This window comes from Corvus cornix, chromosome 4 (assembly GCF_000738735.6).
Source record: "Corvus cornix cornix isolate S_Up_H32 chromosome 4, ASM73873v5, whole genome shotgun sequence".
NCBI classification, from domain to species: domain Eukaryota; kingdom Metazoa; phylum Chordata; class Aves; order Passeriformes; family Corvidae; genus Corvus; species Corvus cornix.
This window is the reverse complement of record NC_046334.1, coordinates 5,111,803-5,129,454: the sequence shown is the minus strand read 5'-3', so window position 1 is coordinate 5,129,454 and position 17,652 is coordinate 5,111,803. Positions and strand designations below refer to the sequence as shown.

The window sequence follows — 17,652 nt, the reverse complement described above, 5'->3', positions numbered from 1 at the left end:
ATTTGAGTGTTCTCACTGCACTGTTTAAAAATTATTGACATTTTTCCAGAGATCCTCATATGTATCATGCTTAGATATCCCCATTAACATGTTTTAACGTGGCCTCTCTTATCCATGTACTGATAGATCAGTGATGAACTTAACATTTAGTGATGAGTCTGGCAAAATGATGACATTCCTGGAAGACAAATGACTTCTGGTGACTTCTGGTTGGGTTTTTTTGTTCCAATGCCTCTCAATAAATAGCTGCATTACCATCTATATTCTCAATGTAGTCAAAATGGACATCTGAGGATTCAGAGCAGAAGTGAATTTGGCCTGGTCTGCAGCTGAGCTTTGAATTTTGCCAATTAGTCTCTCAAGCAGAATTCAGAGCTTACAGAGTAATCTGGAAATTATCAAAGCAACAAATGTGCTGTATTTTTGGGACCGGACAAAACACACTTAGGTTTCATTTTTATTTTAAAAAATCATGTATTTTCATCAAAATAAAATTGTAAATGGAGAATTAATTAACTTTTTTTTTCTTTTTTTTCAGTGTCGCTGTTAGAAGTCTATATTTCTTAATCATGCCTCAGCATTAAGAATGCTACTTCTTTGGGACTGGCAGGAAGCACATTGTGTTCAGCATTTTCCCTTTGCAGTGCCTGGAGTCTGGCAGGTTTCACGCTGTGGCTTTCCCTCCTTGGTGCTGTTTTTGGGGTGTGCCTTCTGCGGGATGAGGCAGAAGTGCAGAACGAATCTTCTGAATGGAAAAACTGGGCGGGCAAGTCTGCCATTTCTGTGGTTTATATTACCTGTTAGTCAAAACAAATAAGCAAACCCCAGCCACATGATGGAGGGAGAGAGAATAATTTATGCATGAATTTTCTGTCTTTCAGCATTTTTAATTACCCAGGTTTAGTTCTTCACTTCTCATTTGCCTAGACTGAAAAAGCACACATTAATGATCTCTCCTAAAGACAACTACAAACCCCTCTAATGGTTTTGCATTTGTTGAAAATGACATCAATTATTTATGGATTGTTATTCCTAAGTAGAAATAAGGAAACCTTTCATTATGCTTTTGTATCAATCCCCTTCTGACACGTGTTTCAGTATATCCTTGCAGCCTGTGCAGTAGGAGGACTGCTTTAGCACTCATTTCTAACATCCTGGTTGTATTGATCTGAAGGCTGCACTCCTGGAATTAAGTGGATCCTTGTTTTTCGGAAGAGGGAACGTTGCCAAGTGATAAATAAGGGGCTGACTGTAATACCTCAGCAATGTTAACTTTTTTTCAGAAGCTCAAAGTCAACATCTGAAAGGCAAACACTGCAATATACAACCTGCAGCTCAGAAAACATGTTCACAACAAATATCCTGCTAACCCATACCGAATTATACCCAGTAAGTACTCTCACTTTGTGATCTTGGCAGCTTTAAGGCTTCAGAAATTATGGTTTACTATGGGAAATGCCTAATGTTTTCACACATGAAAGCCAAATTAGACGCAGTGCCATTTAATACATGGGGTCATTCAGATATGAGAGATGTTTTTCTTCCCTTTTTGAGAGCAGTGAAATAAAAATGCATTCTGTATTTATTTATATTTTTCATTTGTAGTTTTTTTCTACCTGTCTAGCTCTAAAATGTCCTTCAAATACACTCATTTAAGTGTTCCTTTGGAAAGCAAATGAGGGCAGGACTTCAAACCTTTATGAAAAAAAGAAAATTATTATAGCATGTACAAGTAGAAAATAAAAAGGGTTTCTGTGATGCAGAAAGTTTGGCCAAGATCCTTGCCTTGGACGGAGGAGCCTGTGACTCCTACCAATGATGTGTGTGGTTGTGTGGTGAGGTCTGTGTGGATGCCACTGTCAGGGCCACTGTCACTGGTGCAGACAGAGGGAATAGAAATTAAGTGTGTTTTTGGAGTGCCAGCAACAGAACTGCATCACCATGGCAAAAAACAAATGTTTCTCCAGACGTGTCAGGTTCATCACCTCTCCCTGGCCAAGTTTAGAGCCATTTGCAGCTGAGGAAATGCCACATGAAGCTGGTGCCACACACAGCAACTGCCCCTGGAAAAGGTGCCCGCAGGCTCCATCCAGGGCCCCCAAGGTGGGACAGAGCAAAGACAGCTGGCAGCTCCAGGCAGCTTTCCCTAGGGACACCAGGGAACTCTTCCCAGGCGCCGCGACCAGGAGTCATCCTCCACCCTTCTAGGGGGATGGCCACAGTTAGGTCAGATACCATGCCAGGGGAGAGAGAAATATAGCTTCTCTGCTAATTCCCAAGCTCATATCCCATTTTTTTCCAGTAAAATTGCCTTTTAGTTGTACAAAATATTTGCTGTCAGTGCAATGGAAGCAGCTCCACCTTGGAGAGGGGAGAATTCATTTTCCCAGACTCTGGGAGCTGGATTTGTTGTTTGTTCTGGCTTCAGGAGGAACCTGACCCGTCTGCTGCTTTGCTGAGCAGAGAAGATAATTTCTTCTGAAAACTGCCCTTATCATGAAACCCGCCTCCAGTGTTGATCCAATCTGTGTCAGGCAATTCCTATAGCACAGAAGTAAAACTGGAAAGTTATCTACAGAGCTCCATCATTTGGAGAAACTGCCATGACCTTCTTTTTGCAGAAATATTTGCTCCACTGGACAAGTATTTTATGCTTCAGTCCACCATGTCCTCCAATTCTTGCATAAATCATAGGGATAATGTATTTTCACTTTGTCAGAATATTGTAACTACATATCTCAGCTTTAATTTCTGTGGTAACTTTTGTTTTCAACCCAAAGTACTTTTAATTAGATGTAGATTAATTTAGATAGTGTTTATAAACAAGTCCTAAATAAGTGAGACAGCTGCTCTGTCTGCTGTGATAAGCAAACTAAAGAGGTCATGTTTGCATTCATCATAGCCCAGGATCAGGTGGCGGGGATAGATTGCAAAGGTAGGATGGTTTCTTCCCTGGCAGATGCAGACCATGAACATGAAAGGATGCCGTTAAAGTGGTGAGCCTTAGTGACAGCACAGAGGTCCTTGGCCCAGGAGAGCTCTCTCCTGGTGATGCTGGCAGCAGGAATTGTGCACACCAGCAAGAAGGATGTCTTTGAGCCTTGCTTGCCAGTACAGAGGTGGAAGCTGAGCATAAAGTACCTGAGGCAACTGCTTGGTGGGTTACCTCAGGGAGAGTAGAGGTGTTTTGGGGGAAAGGCATGGAGAAATTAATGGAAACAATGACATTCTTATGGGCCTGGAAATCAGGACATAGGTCCTCATCCACGGTCTGATTCGTACCCAGCCCTGTAGGAGTTTCCATCCAGGGCTTTGGTTTGGTCCCATATGCAGATCTGCCTCCAAATTGTCAGTCTTTACCTGGGTTCACTGTGTGTGCAGCCCATTCCTCCACATCACATGAGAAGCTTCAATGTGAACTGTTCCCCGCATTTGTGTCTTCATTCTGATTGTAACAGCAAGACTGGGGATTCTTTCAGATTCAGTTTTCACTGACAAAACAAACTGCAAAAATCAAAATGCTTTGTTTTCATCATTTGGAGCAAGGAAGTTGAAGGCTCTGATGCTGCCACTACTCCTAAAGCTGGAGTACAGCTCTACTTTTTTTTGCTATTGCTCTGCCTTTTTAACTCTTGCATCCTGCAGATATCATTAAGATGGCTGTGAGCTTAAGATTTCTAAAAAGCAGGTCTGGCTGACTCCTTCAGTGCCAGGAGAAGCTGTTGTATCATTGAGTCTCTCTCTGCTGGTGCATAGCCGTGTAAGGAATCCGTGGCTATCGTGGATGGGCATGTGCTGTCTTGCACTGCTTGCATGGCTCTGGGTGTTTGAGGGCTCCCTTTTGCAGTTTCTTCTATTAAAAAAAAAAAATTAAAAACCCCAAAAAACTTCCTTCCTTCCTTGTCACACATTATGAACAATAGCTCTGTCTAATTTAAAAGGGTTTTCTTTGTTAGATGCTGAAGAGAAGATATTATAATGAGAAAAAACATACTAAAAGAAGACAATTTCTCATTTACTTCTGTGTGCAATGAAGTCATAACTGTTTTCTGAGAACTGAATTTTCACTTCTGGTGAAAAGAACTCTCAAGAATGTTTGAGTATAGATGTCTCTGAATGTACTTCCTTTGTTATTCTATAAAACTCCTCTAAAATTGGGGACAGTAGCTATGACTGTACAGCATCTTTTTCTGTATTATTTCAGTACTTCCTTCCTTAGCATTTGGAAAAAAAAAATGCATCCCTGTCAAAATGCAATCTCCTGACAGCATTGGCAGTGGCAAACTTTAGAAATGTACGAAAACTGTGTCTTCATATTGTGGATGGTGCAGAAGGTGATAAGAAGCTTAGAGGATGAGAATAGCTTGGGGGAAAGGAGGATTAACCTCTCTTACTGAGAGTGGAACAGATACCAAGAAATTTTATTTTGCCTGAATTGCATTCCTAGTTTGAATGCATTCAGATTTGGAGGAGGATGTTCTGGGGGAGGGTGTGTGGGAAGGAACTGTAGTTCTTGAGTTTTGCACCCTGGCTGCATTGGCAGAGCAGACTCGGGAGCTGATATGGAGCTCTTTTGCTTAAGTAATGTGTTTTTCTTACTGGGAAGGGTAATTTATTAAAAAAAAAAAAAAAAAAAAGAGGTTAAAAAGGCACCTCCATTCCTGGCAAGTTTTCCTTCCTGATCTGCCCTGTCTTTCCTTGGGCTGTTCCTCAGAATCAGCTCTCGGCCTGGGTGAATCCACCAGCGAACATCCCAGGCAGCCACGGCTGACTCCCAGCTGTTGATCTTGGATGGGACCAAGAAACACAATCCCCTTTTGTGGGGGATTTTGAGTCTGATCATTTTGGTGCTGCTCCAATCCAAACCAAAACTCAAACATTTTGGAATTCTGCATGAAAGGGAGCAGTGCCTTAGGGGAAGGGAGCTTTGCTGGCTGTCCTGGAAATGTGGGTCTTCAAAGTATACAAGTATCTGAAGGGAGGGTGTCAAGGGGATGGAGCCAGGCTCTTCTTGGTGCTGCTGAGCAATAGGACAAGAGGCAAGGGGCAGAAACTGATGCATAGGATGTTCCACCTGAACATGAGGAAGAACTTTGCTGTGCAGGTGACCAAGCACCTGGAACAGGTTGTCCAGAGGAGGTGTGGAGTGTCCTCCTCTGGACATGTCCCAAAGGCAGCTGGACATAATCCTGAGTGACATGGATGCTCTAGGGGACCCTGCTTGAGCAGGTAGTTTGGACTAGATGACCTCCAGTGGCTCTTCCAACTTTTCCCTTCCTATGATCCTGTGATTCTGAGCTCTCCAAGACCATGTGAAGTAGGCAGGCAGGGAACCAGGCAGATCCCCAACAGACCTCTGATTTCCATGGAATCTGCAGTGGGAGATTCATAGTGCTGAGAGCATCTGTGCCAGGATTGGTCTGATAGATAAAACTATTGAAACAAATTGGAGGCTCTGAGCTGACACCTGGACTCAGGATTCCAATGCAAAGTTGGGAATTACAGGCATTTTAGTTGGAGCTCCCCAAACCCCTGACCCCAGGGCTCCTCCACCTGGGCAGGAGGCCAGGCTCTCCAAAGGGGTGACTGGGAGAGCACAGTCCCCTTCAGGCTCAGAGAGCCCAGCCTTGTCCTTGCTCGAGATGGTCGGCATTCTCCTCTTGCTTCTACTCAGGGCTTTTTATCCCACCCATGGCACAGCTCCGGTTGCCCTACTGAATGTTTTAGAAAACATCACTTCAAATAAAATCTCCAAGGCTTAACTTAGACAAGAATATTTAAACTTTTCCATAGACATGAAGTCACCAGTTGGCACTAATCTGTGTTTATAGAAATAAAATCTGCTGGTTATTATTTGCTCTTCTGTTGGTTAAGCTCCTTTAACCCATGCTGCTTCCACGCTGGCCTCTGTTCAGAGGTAGCCTGACAGGTGGTGAACTTCTAAAAGGGTTGGTATTTCCAAGGTGGAATGGGTTCCACTGCTAAATAGCTTAAAATTTGTCAAAGTCAGAACTGAACGATACTTAATGTGCTTGGCTTTTAGGTTAGACATCTCTGGCTATGCCTGAATCCCTGTCCTGTGGGAATCCCTTTCCTCAGCACCCCAATTTAAGAAAAGAAATGGCTGAAATGCAAAGCAAATATTACAGAATAATTGTGGGAAGCAAAGATTGGGTTCATAATAATGTATTGTATCAAGAAAATTGTTTGGGAGTGGTATTTAATCGGTCAGCAAAGAGAATTCTATCTTGGGCCCCTCTTACCCATTGGTACAAGTTATATTTCAGAGGCTTGAGCAGAGGAAATGATCTATTCATGGAGGAACTCTGGTTCAACAGTTAAATGTGGAAAATATTTGGAAGACATTCGTGAGAACTGGCAATCAACTTGTGATACAGAAAGAGAAAGCTGGAGAAAAATTAGGATTACAATGCAAATGATTTTTCATTTTTTACCTAATAGATGTAATAGATTTCTAGATATTTGTGACAATGAAACTAGAGAGAGTAATTAAAAGAAAAGGCATTATTGAAAGATGACCAAAAGCTAATATACCAAACTGCTATTCCAAAAGAAGATGATAATCATGAAAACTGACCCCTCAAAAAAATCATTGAACACAAAGACCAATCTTGAATGAGTGTCTTAAATTGCATATTATTTCTGCCACTTTCAGGAACATCAAAATGGTCCTGGTTTTTTTTAACGATGTCCGAAGGCGAGTGAAAGGACTTCATTGTTAGTGTTTGTGGTGTAAATGTTTCTAAGCATTAAATGGCAGCCTGTGCTGTTTATATTGGATTTAGATCCAAAGCAGCTCTTGAAGCTGTTTTGTCAGGTGTTAAACTGCACAGAAAGACACCACATTACTGACTGTTATAATTGTACCATAAATTATCAGGTTATAAGGAGAGGACAATACCCTATTATTGTAGGAATCTTCTACAGTTACCAATGACAGTCACAAAATAAAAGTCTGAGTATTTTTAGGTTCTCTGTGAGTTTACCTTAAGTGTATTTTCTGCCCTGTGAGCTGTTGAGGTGTGCAAGTATTTACAGTCAAATGAATGTGAGGCCAAAAACATGACATGATCCAAGACCTTGGAGGTCAAAGGAAGTCATCATTTTCCTTCAGTTTACCACTAGGTTTTGAGGATGTAGATATTCACAGATGTAAGGCAGCATAAGATTTTTGCACTATGAACTTGTCATTTTCTAGAGATATACATAGTGGTTGTTTACTTTCAGATGTAAACCAGAAGGCATAAAAAAATTAGGATTCTAACTGATAGATTCAGTAAGAGACCGAGCCAGGTCTGGAAATACCCAGGATGGGTATTTCAAAGCAGATGAAAACTTTTGATCCATATTTAGCTGCAGTTTATTTGGAAACTGCAGATGAATTGGTTAACAGCTGATGCTGATGAGTGGACAAAGGGCCCTGACTTCTCATAGCTCTCCTGAAACACAGAAAAACTCACAGAAAATACTGCTTCATATTTTGTAGAAACCATCCTGTAGCCTTTGCTTATTTTTTGTTTTAATCCAGTTTATATTCCTAGCCCTTAAAGGCAAATAAAGTTAAGCAAATGGGAATGTTTATCATTTTCCTCTGCAACTGATACATGGTATTTTTGGTTGTGTTGGCCTGGAAAACTAAGTAATGGCTTACATTCCTAATACCATACAAGAGACTCTTTGGATGATTGCGTTTTTACTGGCTCAAAGTGCACGGATATTTCGAAGTGGCAGCATCCAGCTGCAATCTCTGAAACCAGCCAGGAGTACAGATCCCAAAGGAGCAATGTCCAGAATGAAAACATACTGTTAAATAATAAATAATATTACTGAACCTTCCACATGTCATTCTCATCTCCTGGGAAACATTTAAATTCAGCTTAACACTCGATCTAGTTAGCACAACTGGCCTTGCCTACCCCAGGCTTTGCTGGCAGAATTTTGGATCTCTAAATTATATTTCTTGTAGCTCTGGTCTTTTGTTTTTCTGCAGCAGGTATGATGCAGATATAGACTGCACAAGCCTATGGAGCAATTAGGAAATTTTCCTTGTTTTCTTTCTTGCCAGAGATTGTAGTATTATTGTTCTTAGCTCCAAAGTTCTGAATGGCTAAAAATGGGAGGAACCTGTGCTTTTATGTTCAAAGAGAAGTTATCTGACTAACAAAAGCACATAGTTTTTATAGTTGTAGTCATCCCTGTTTGCAAGATGGGTGTTTTTTCCCCAGGATTTCACAAGTTCAGGAACCTGCAATTTCAGGGACTCTGCTTCTCATCCTGATTAGGGTCAGGATGAACCCATGAAACCTGGCTTTTCTGGGACAAATGGATATTCTGCATTTTGAGCAGACTCACTGCACTGTAACAAGGCTTTGTTTGTCAGCTCCAAATGAGGAATTGCTGTCTCCAGAGAGCACGAAACACGAGTAACCAGCTGGACGTTCCGAGTAATGTCACCTTCCACTGATACCTAATGCACGTGGGAGTGATAATGGCGCGCTGCTGACCCACTTAACGAAAACTTGTGTAGGTGATGCTGCTCTGAGTCTGTTTGCAAACAAACAAGGAGATCTGTCCTCGAGGCAGGCTACAGCCTGGGAATGAGGGATCATTATGCGTGCGTAGGCAGGGAAGATACTTGCAGTGGAATCATGGCCCCATTGAAGTGAGTGGCAGCGTTCCCAATGCCCTACAGTTTGGCCAAACACTTGTCCTTCTGTTGATACTGACCTACAACCCTTGAGTGAGTTCAGTGGAGACTAAACAGCATAAAATTCAGCACTGCAGTCCCATGGCGCTGCAAAATGAGCTCTGAAACCAGTCAATGTATATAGGGTTTGCAGCAGTTTTCACTCAGCTTTGTTTCAACCCAAATATGTGGAGATTATCTCTAAGTTCTCTGCAGGCATTCACGGTTGTCTTGCTAGACAGTTCTCAGAGTAATAAGTTTAAATGATGGAATTGTGTTATCAGGCTGGATAAAGTCCAGTAATGTGGCAAAACCCGTAAGCTTCCAGAAGAAGATGAGCTACAGATGCAGGATGGACTAAAACATATTTTTAAAGCCTCTCATTTTTCTGTGTGTTTCCCATTGAATATGATTGACAGAAAGAGGAAAGCCGAATTTTCTGCATTAAGCATCAACATTCATGCATTATGTGAAGGCAGAACCTGGCTCCATGTTTTTGTGTTGCTCTGAACGTGCTGAGACTCCACAGGGTTCAATTTCAGGCGAGGAAACACTCTCAAATGAAGTCTATGAATTATTATGACTTTATAACTGTGGGGTATAAAAATCCTGGGTATTTCCGTAATTTTTTAAAATTGCAGGTTTTCCAGCAGTGTGTAGGACTGGGTGAATCTGTCTGGTGAGGGCATATAATCTCTGGAAAGAGGACTATGTAATTATCATCCTTAAAACCATTCAGTAATGCTGTCCCTGCCATGACATATCCATCTCAGATTGTAAGATATATAACTGTGCTTTATCATCAAAATCTATTTCAACTGGTAAGGCTTAGATCACCCTGTTTTCTCATTTGTCTCTGGTATTTCCTGATATTTAAATCTCCAGACCACCTGGGGCTCTTAACCCCTTTTAATAAATAGGTCCATCACATTTTCCCCGTGTTCAAAAATGTCACAGCTGCTTCCAATATGCTATGCAGGGATCATAAAAATACATACAGTATAAAACATTATTATAGCCCTATTTCTAAGTTTCTCCAGCACAGCTCAGTTCAAGACATCAGCCACTCTGCAAACTCTGTGATGTGATTATTCCTTTGAATCACTCTGCTTTAAGACATCCTGAAGGGATGCTGGTACCTTAGTGCCTTGGAGTAGCTGCTTAATAGCATCAAACAACTCTGCATGTTTAGAAAGGCAGGGAGCGTCCTAGTGTCAGGAAAAGGAGGAATGGCTTTAAACTGAGAGTATGTATAGCTTAGACATTAAGAAGAAATTCTTTACTGTGAGGGAAGTGGAAGTGTCTGTGGGGATTGAAGCAATGGGTTTTGGTGCAACCTGGACTAGCAGAAGGTGTCCCTGCCCATGGCAGGGGGTTTGGAACTAGAGGATCTTTAAGGTCCCTTCCAACCCAACCCATTCTGTGATTCTGTCCCTAGAGTTCCCCACAGCACAAAGCAAGCTGCTGCTGCTCCTGACAGCGCGTCACTGGCTGCGCCTTCGGTGGCCGTGGGCTCTGTCTCTGTGTCTGGGAGTCTCTGCCACTAATGGGTCTCGACAGAAAGGAGCCATGGCTTTCAAGCAGCATTCCTTTGAAATACTGCCTGAACCCGTGCTGCATGTGTGACCTAAGTTAACAGAGGAGCTGTCAAATACTGATGCATGTTGTTTGGCTTTGCTATTACTAATCCTGTCATTCTTCTCACATCGACTGAGGCGATATAAATGTCTCTGTGGAGCCCAGGGTTTTATTCAAACACATTTCAGACTGTTTTCATGAATTAACAGGATCTGGGTGATGAACCTCTATTGAGGTTCAGCAGCCACACTCGCAGAGGTCAGGATTTTACCCAGCACAGTTGTACTGTATATTACTTACAAATTGCAAACAGTTTGAAGTCAAGGAGTAAAGAGTTGCAATGTTCCTAATTTGTATTTAACCTGCATTACAAGCAGACATCTGCAGATCATTACACAGAAAGAAGTGCATCACGTATTGGATGTACTAAACGTAATTCTCATCTATAATTTGCTATGCTCTGCTTTATTTGGGGTTTTTTTAATCATTCCAAAGGTGCCAATACATGCACTCAAATGAACATTATGTGCTAGTGAACAATAGGGTTTTTAGCCTGTCGTATTGATAGCTCCTCCTCCTGGAGAACAAGGTTGTATATGGGATTTAGGAATGAGAAAGTGCAACAATAGCACTTTGTTGGCTCCCTTTAAGGTCCCTTCCAACCCAAACTGTTCTGTGATCCTATGAAATTCCACCCCGATATGTGCTGTTGTCCAGGCAGTTTGGAAGTTCTAGAAATGAAACGTGTTTCCAAGAAAGAGATGGATACCTTCTGTCACTGTAAAAGCACGAACTACATGCAAAAGCAAATTACCGACGGCCTTTTCTGCTGAGGTAAACTTTGAAGTACATACTTCTGCAGATAATTCCGTCTTCTTTTCACAGGTCATTTTTCTTTTTTGCTACATTTTCTATTTTTCAGTACCAGCACTGTGATTAAATAACCCTCACAGCCAACCTTGCAGGGCATCGCATGGAATACCTAGATATAGTTTAATCACAGGCAGCATGGAAAACAAGATCTGCAAAATATATTTTACCTCCTACAGATAATTTTCTTTCCAGCTTTTCTTCTCTGTATGGCAAACAGTTAAAATATTTTGAAAAACTGAAAATCTGTTCTTAATCCAGTCCATTTAGGCTTAAGTATTCCTGCAAAGGAAGATCTTAACAAAAGGGTAAGAAAATGATCCTCCCTTAGAAGTACTTCTGAAAGTTTACCTTGGGAATGAAAGGGATTTCAAATTAACTTCATCATCTTTAACCAAACCTTCATCATTATTTTAATGTTTCACTTTTCTTCACGCCACTAAAAAGCACTGATTACAGATCTAATCACAGATTAGATAGTCCAACAATATCTCCAGTGAGAAAAAATCAGTTCCTTGAGCTAGAATAAAAGTTACAAGTTTGGCTCTCAAAATGATTACCGATAAATTGGCAGATGGGTGAGTATTTTCAGAACTCTTAACCCGAGAGCCAGATGAAGTTAATGGATTTATTTTAGACAGAGAGAGCATCCACAGCCCTAGTTTGGCCAAAAATTTTCACTAGTTTTTTAATAAGATTTCTATGTTTTGTCTGAAGTTTGTTTGCAGGATACAACTTAAATATATACTCGGTAAAGAAGGGTCATCTTCTGCTCTATTTTCTGCTTTAGTCTTGTGTTAAGCCTGTCTATAAAAACCCCACAATAGATGAGATTATATTATCAAACATCCTAAACATTTCATGGTCTCTCAGAGCTTACATGGTACCATTTCCAGCCACATCTCCATTTTCCAGAGCACAATTTCATCGTTCAGCATGAGGAGTGCAGCTCATGAGCTCATTGCAACGACCTCATGCATCCATCCAGCAAAGCTGGCCCCTTTCCACGGGCATGAATCATTCACAGCTAGGCCTGGATCTCTGTGAATGTGTACAAGCCACTTATTTTTAGCAAGCTCCTTGTCAAGAAAGCATTGACTTCTCTCCCTTGGGTTCTCCTGCTCTCCAGTGCCAGCAGAGCTCCGGTGCCACTGGCCACAATGCTGCTGTGGTGCCTTTCCAATTAGCAGAGGTTACGTGATGAAGAACCACTCAGGGCTTGAATGCCAAGAAATCCTCAACCAAATAATCTGTGAAATCTGAGAGAGACTTGTTGCTGTTGTTCAGCCCAGGGAGCTCTGGATTATCAGGAGTCCCTCTGCATCATTAGAAATGAAACTTTCCCTCACTTCCAAACATGGTAGTGAAGCTGGAAAAGAGGACGGGCTTGTTCTGATGGGATGATAAAAGTGAGAGATTTTGCTATGTTTGCACATCAGGCTTCTTTCTCAAAATGACTGGTTTATGACCAGCGGTAAGGAAATTAAATAGGATTTGGATTTGCCCTTCAGCTTATAAACAGCTCTGTTATTTACATGGCACTTTGCATTTGACTCAATTGTAGCAGGATTGTTAACAGCAGCTAAATTAAAGTTCTCTAAAGATTTCCATTAGCACAGGCAAGAGAGATTCGTAAATATGTGTGTATATGATCTTTGACTTGCACGAAAAAGTCAAATAGTTATTTGTTGTAATTTTTTCCATATTCATTTTTAGATACCTTAGAAAGAAGGTCAAACTTTTCAGTGTGGGTCAGCTTTCCGCTTCAGTCTTCTACCTTTTTTCCTTTTTTGGCTGTTTTTCTTGAGATCAGGGATTTTAAGAAATCTCTGGTGTGAGGCTTAAGCTTTGAACAGCCACAGTTATATGTGGGCTTGCAGATGGCTCAGCACAGAGCCCTGGGAGAGGCCCACCAGCTCCAGCCTCCTCATTCAAGAGTCTCTGCTTCTGAGTCTGAGGGTCCCTTTCTATGACTTTCTATTGCCCTGTTTTTTCAGTTTGGGAGAGAAGAATGTTTTTGTCTAATCAGGAAAGTGAACATTTGTAGCGGCCATGGCTTTTTCTTTGTTTGTTTTTTTTTTTTTCTCTTGAAAAAAACCCTCAAAATAATTTTGAAGACTGATAAATTTTTGACAGTGGAGATGCCAACCAGGTCAGGCTGCTGACTCCTAACCATCCTTTTTTTCTTGCAGCTGTACACCCAAACTTTCTCTAAAGTGCCTGCTGTTTTGTAATATCCCATTTTAAAATCCACTGAACAATCACACACATACCATGGCAGATAACAATCTATTGATTCAATGCTGGGATGTCCCCCACAATATTTTACCACCCGTTAATTACAGAAATGCTCTTTGGCCCAAGATTTCTGAATGAGACACTGGTCATGTGTGTGGGTTTTTTTCCCTGTAGGTTACAGTGCCCCAGTATTTGCCACTGTAGCAGCAGACACTCTGCATGTTCAATTAACATTGTGTGGCCACAAAACGTGATATACGGTCACTTCCCCGCTGCAGGTCTTGCAGGTGTACCAGTAAACATCACCTCTCTGCAGCCCAAAGTTTTACCATAAGGTTCCTTTTTCAAAAGCCAGACTCAATTTACAAAGGAATCGTGGCTTGAAATTGATATATCACTGGAATGTCTATTTTTGAACAAAATCAGGTTAGTCCAGGGGAGTTTATTAGGTGTACTAGCTGTGGTCCCTCTCCTCAGAGTAGTGACATGGAATGGGAATAGTATTCATGAAACACTGATGGGCTTGGAGGAAATGCTGCATTTCCTTTGTTCTTTACATGTTCTATAAATACTTCATGTGTTTGTTAAAGCTCTGTTATTTCTGGAAGCCTGCCTACTCTCTTGTTTAATTTTTCCTCAATCCTTCAAGGCTGCAGATAGCTTGGGATACACAGAGGTTTAACATTCCATATTTATGCTCAGTTAATAGGCAGCACATGAAGATTAGGAATGTAAACGGGTTGTGAGGGACAGAGAGGGAAGTTTTTACCATGTCTAAAAAAGGACTGGACTTAGCCCTCTATTACTCATACTTGTGACTTTCCACCCTTCTAACAGGAAAAAAAAAAAAAGAATGGGAAAGGTCATCAGAGCATCCTAAACTTGATCAGATATTGGAATGGTCCTGCTAACCATCATTTGTCACAGCCACTGATTGTCTCCAGCTTGTCTTGATCATAACCAGCTTCTTCCCCTTGGGAGAAAGTATTGCCAAACATAAAAGGGTTCTCCCTTTACCTCTGAAAGTAAATGCAATCTTTTTCTTGCCACAATACTCCTATCACACCCCCAAAAAATTATAGCTGGAATGTTCTGTCTCTGGCAGCATGAGGAACTAAGGTGCTTTTTTCAGAGATATATTAAATTTTGTGTCTGTAAATATACTTAGATCACTGAGTGAAAAAGTTGAAGTGCTTTCAGAAATGATTCAGTGCTTTTACCATCCATTTAGAAACACAGGTCAACTGATGAAAAATTGTTTGAATCACAAGCCTAAAATTGTTGAAGATGGGTTTTAGTGCAGTCATGATATACGAATCATTCTTTAAAGCAGAGTGTAATTCCTTAGGACCCAGGTTCCTTAGATGCTTATGAAAATTTTACTCATTATGTTTCTATTTTTCATGCTTTTCTACTATTTGTTTGTTTAAAGATCCATATTTGGAAGTCAGTGAAAAATGAATCATGGATAACTCTTCTTTGATCTGTCAAACATAGCAATAATGCTGTTTTGAAAGGAGTCATCCCAACAAAAGCACTCCCCTTGAGCAGCCCCATTTTACTTCAGGGCCTCATATCTTTGCCTGGAAATTCAGCAGTGATGCTGGTTTGGTAATGTCTGTTGGGAGCCACTAGAAAAACACAGAAAACCTGGGCATGAATAGATTTTCCAGTGCAACTGGAAAAAGAATGATTTCACCTTATGCTGTGTAAAGAGGTGAAGCAGCCTAAATGTGTCCTGAAGCCTCAGAATCACAGGGCTTCAGAACACGTTTTCTTTTATTACTGGCATCTTTAAGCTAATAATGCACAGGATGTTTCAAATGACAGTAGACATAGGAAGGGTGAGATTTTATGGCACCACATGTCCTGAAAAACGCCTTCCTGCATGAGGAGTTCCACTTACAGCAAAGAAATTCCTCACAGCTGAAAGCTCTGAGCAGTGCTATAGGGCTGCCAGAGTGTGGTTTCTTGTGTTTTGAACTCCTTCTCCTCCTCCTCCTCCTCCTCCTACCAGGCAGTTAGGAAAGGTCAGGTGTGTGTAGAGGAAACAGGAGGCTGGTCGGTCGAGCAAATCCCAAGACGCTTTTTTCCAATTCCAAGAAGTAGAGCCGGAATCCCGTGCACACCCCAGAAAATAAAAAGTCCCTGAAAATAGAGACCAGAACCTTCTGATCTCCCTGGGGATTCAACACTTTTATTCATAGTGATGATATCTCTAAGAAAGTAAGGCAGCTGCTGATTCACAAACCATAATGGGAGTTTCAAGGGTATTTGCTCAAGTGAGTAAAATCCTGAGATCATGACTACAAATCTTGGCAATTGCTCAACTGCTTTTATTGCTGTTCTGAAGCTCATCTCTGCTATTTCCCATGTGAAAAACAAAGCCCACGCAGGTTCCTTGTGCTGCATTAGCATTCTCCCACTTGAAATTCCAACTTCATCTTGATGTCCCACGTATCAAGATGGAAACTCCAAAGAAAAATCAGCATTCCCTGTTTTTTCTAAGGCAATAAAAAGAGATAGATATATATATATATATATATATATATACACACAGTGATTGAAACAGAATTTAAAAAAAGCTTTTGAAGCAATCCAAAGCTCTGACTCCTTCAGCAAAGCCACAGGAAACTATTCAGAGTAGACACCTTTTAGAGTCAACAAGAGGTTCTGCTGCCAACAGAGGGTGGAGGAGGATCAAGCCATAAAAGAGGGAAAACAAATTTCCTTGCACCAAGATTTGCTGGCAGTCACCATGCTGGAGTTAGGGCCCATTTCTCTCCTGTCACAGGTAGCTGAGACAGATGTTTAAGGTGTCAACAGTACCAACACAGCTCTAATCTTCCTGGTGATCACCTTTACTGCTGCAGAACATCCCACAGGATCACCGGCCCTTTCAGTGTAATTCCCTGAGGGATTTCCTTCAATAAATTATCTGGATACAGTAGCTCTGGGGTTTTATGTAATTTCCATGGGTTTTCTTCATGGGGGTGAATCTTTCTTGTGTTTTAAGAATTCTTCATACATGTTAACTTAGTGTGTTTTGGTCTAAGGGTACCACTTTTTTTTATAATTTGTTTAAGGGATTGAATCAAGAACTGCTTGAATTTAACAGTCTTTTCTCATTCACTTTTAGAGACTTTCCATCAAGTCCAAAACACTCTAGTCAATGCTCTCTAAGTGCATTCACTTTTTAAAAAAGAGTGATTTAAATACAAATATTTTTTAAAAAATTACTCACCTTGAAAGGCTGAAGGAATTACATCATTTCAGGCTCTGCCCACTCATTTTAATTTCCACTGGGCTTTCAGACTGACTTCGGAAATGTGAGACAATTTTCTTCCTGCAAAACCTTAGGCTTTTGCAATCATTTGTATCGTTGTTTGATCTGCAAAATCTTGATTTGGACTTCCTGGCAGATTTGTACTGAACAGCATCTCTAATCCCTTTTAGGACACATTTCATAGGCTGAAAGAAAGGGATTTTTTTAATATAGGCAAAATTTTAAAAAGGGCTTTACCCAAAAGATTTTCCCCTAACCCAATCCTCTTTAAAATACGAAACCCAACACCAAGTAGACACTAATTCCAATTTGTAACAAAACCAGGGAAAAGGGGGAGTGCCAGTGGTTATGCGTAATTCTCCATATGAGCCAGACAACTTAATAACACCACTTATTAGAGAAGCCTTAAAGGTAATCCCATTAAAGCTATTCAGCAGAACACTGATATTTTTCTGAAATCTGCTTGGAAGCAGACAGGATTACTCAAATGAAATGTGAGCAGCTTTCCAGTAAACCTCATCCCCCACCTCTCACTCCTGAAGGCTGCAGACCTTGACACTGCCGTTCTCTTCCCCGGACGGGTGAGGCAAAGTCACAACTCGGACACAGGGAGTGATGGAGAGGTGGTTGTCCAATATACAGCTCTTCTCATCCTGGCAGGATGTGAGACCTCGATGACACTGCCACAGCTTTCTTTCTTGGCTCTCTGTAGGGGTAATTGTGGTAAATTGGTCACACTGTGAGGCAATTAATGTCTGGCAGATAATTGGCCAAGTGTATGGGTACAGCAACAAATGTTAGGGAGACCACGACTTACTGTCCACATGGCCTTGCATGGATATTCTTCTCCCTTATTTTCTTCAACTCTACCTGCCTTGCCATCCAAAGAAGAGCTACAACTTGAACATGTGAGGTGTTCCTATGAGGGTTGGTGGTGAATCCTCACTGCTGAGAACGAGCAGTGGTGGTTTGA

The 17,652-nt window shown here is 41.2% G+C and overlaps 1 long non-coding RNA gene across 1 annotated transcript; it reads right to left on the bottom strand.

Annotated features, from left to right (window-relative positions):
* Positions 1 to 16,637: 16,637 nt before the first annotated feature.
* LOC109145614 lies at positions 16,638 to 17,374 on the bottom strand. The gene is made up of 2 exons (XR_002047090.2): positions 17,207 to 17,374; positions 16,638 to 16,864 (listed from the first exon to the last, which is right to left on the bottom strand). It is a non-coding gene; the product is annotated as an uncharacterized LOC109145614 (long non-coding RNA).
* Positions 17,375 to 17,652: the final 278 nt, after the last annotated feature.